The sequence below is a fragment of the Pan paniscus genome, chromosome 20 (assembly GCF_029289425.2).
Source record: "Pan paniscus chromosome 20, NHGRI_mPanPan1-v2.0_pri, whole genome shotgun sequence".
NCBI classification, from domain to species: Eukaryota; Metazoa; Chordata; class Mammalia; order Primates; family Hominidae; genus Pan; species Pan paniscus.
Window position 1 is genome coordinate 40,002,964 of NC_073269.2, and position 2,335 is coordinate 40,005,298.

The window sequence follows — 2,335 nt, forward strand, 5'->3', positions numbered from 1 at the left end:
AAACATATTTCTCCATTTTTTTCTGGCATAAAATATTGCTGTGAAAAAATCTGAAAATAATTTAATTGACTTTCTCTTCTAAGTCACTTGCTCATCTTGCTGCAATAAGCAAATGATTTTTTTTTCTTTCTAGTTCAATTATTTGACTAGAATATGTCTAAGTGTTGATCATTTTGAGTTATCCATTCCGGGATCGATATTCTCAAGTACATGGTGAGCTCTTTCTCTTTTTTTCATTAATCATTCCATGTTATTTTTAATTACATGCAAAGATCTAGCATGTTACCCAGAGACCACTTCACCATTGCTCTGTTTTACCCACTGTTTCACCCACCATTTCACCCACCACCAGTCTCTTGTCTCTCCCTTCAGCAATGGTGAGGCAGATACCCTTTCCTCGGGGAAGAGAAATCCATGGTTTGTTGCCCTTGCCAGTAACAAAAATGTTGGAAAGCCAAGTGGCAAATCTGTTGCCATTGGCATCTTTCACATGAACCACATAAAAAGATCCACAGTGCTTCTTTCTGTTGGTGATCACACCAATTCTTCCCAGGTTAGTATCTCCAATCACCATACACAGGTTACCAGTGTCAAACTTGATGAAATCAGTGATCTTGCCAGTCTCCAAATCAATCTAAACAGTGTCATTCACCTTGACGAGGGAATCAGGGTAGTGGATGGTGTGAGCATCGTGGAACCAGGTGAGGGATTCCTTTTGTGCCCACAAAGATTTTTCTTACTTTGCACAACTTGTACTTGGCCTCCTCCAGTGTAATACAATGTACAGCAAAGCGACCATTGATGCCACAGATGAGACAGAAATTCTCTCCCATCTTGTGAATGCTGATGACATCCATGAATCCAGCAGGGTAGGTTATATCAATTTGGACCTTGCCATCCATCTTAATGAATGGCTGAATGCAAATCTTTACTTTGTCTCCTATGAGGGCATACTTAAGTCTGTTCCTTAGGAAAATATTAGGAGAGACACTCTCTCAGCTTGTGGGGACTGGTGGTTGGACAAGGAGCAAACACACTAGTCAATTCATCCAGCATCCAATGCTGTGGAGCTGCTACCCGCTTCAGATGCTTCCAAAGACCACGAGCCATGACTGTATTAGGCATGGAAAGAGCATGGTGAGCTCTTTCAACATGAAATTCCAAATATTTTTCACGTCAGGAAACTTTTCTGAAAGTATAGTTTTCAGTGTTTGTTTTCTATCCTTGCCTTGGTTTTCTTCTTCAGGGACTCTTATTACGTAGGTGTTGGATCTTCTTTGCCTATCTGCAAAACATTTGCAACTTCTTCTAGAATTTCATCTCTTTCCTCCTTTATTTTTCATATTTTTCTCCTTTCAACTATTTTAAAGACATTATCTGTTGTTCTATTTGCATGTATATTCCTCCTAGTTTAGTCTTTATTTCTGAATTTTTTTCTTCTATTTTTAGGGGTTTTTCTCAGTTCCATAAGCTTTCCTGCTGGTCTAATTCTGACTTATGTTGTTCTTGCATGTCTTATATAATTTTCTCAGTGTCTTTTACCTTCTTTCGAATGAGAAGATTACAGTGTTGATTTGGTTTGCGAGCTTGTCTTTCTATGTATTTTCTCTGTCTGAAAAAATGTTATTCTGCTCTTTAATCTCTTTTTAAAAATAATAACTTGGTATGGGATTTGACCTCCATTGCTTGCTCATTTTTATGTAAAATTAATTTTCCTGAAATTTTAGAAGAAGGAGTGCCTCCAGGTAGCTTTTCTAATTTCACAGAACCCCCACTTCACTTATGCTGTCTCCTCCAAAATTTGGAGGTTTGCTTTTTGAGATGTGCTGGCTCTGTGCCCCTCCAGCTTTTTCATCTGGACCTTCTCCTTCCTTCATCTTTATTGACGCTGCTCTGCTCAATTCAATTTCTATTCCCAGCAGTTGCTTCTCAGTGTGGGAGCCTATCCTGAAAGGTACAATTTCAGAGCGTCCATGGGAGTCTCCTCCAGGCCCTTGAGACCTTACCCCAGGCAGCCTGTGCTCGTCCATGATAAGAGAGGACAAAACCTCTCCCGATTTCAGTGACTGTTCCCAGATTGGTCCACTGCACTTTCCAGTTAACACCTGTTTGCTCTTTGAGGATGCTCCTATTCTCTAGTCTGTCAAATACCCCATTAGTTCCCTCTGCATTCTTCCACATAGACACTGATACTCTAAAGGTCTTGTGGCTGTTGTTGGTTTGTCTTTGCCATTTTTGTTTTGAGGTTTCTGGGAATACCTTGTAATTAGTTTTGTTGTAAATGTCATCCATGTGTTTTTGGTTGGCCACTAGTGCTCTATTTTATTTACAAATT

At 39.6% G+C, this 2,335-nt stretch overlaps 1 pseudogene; it reads right to left on the reverse strand.

The window, feature by feature from the left end:
- Positions 1–298: 298 nt before the first annotated feature.
- LOC100983976 (small ribosomal subunit protein eS4-like) lies at positions 299–2,127 on the reverse strand (annotated as a pseudogene).
- Positions 2,128–2,335: the final 208 nt, after the last annotated feature.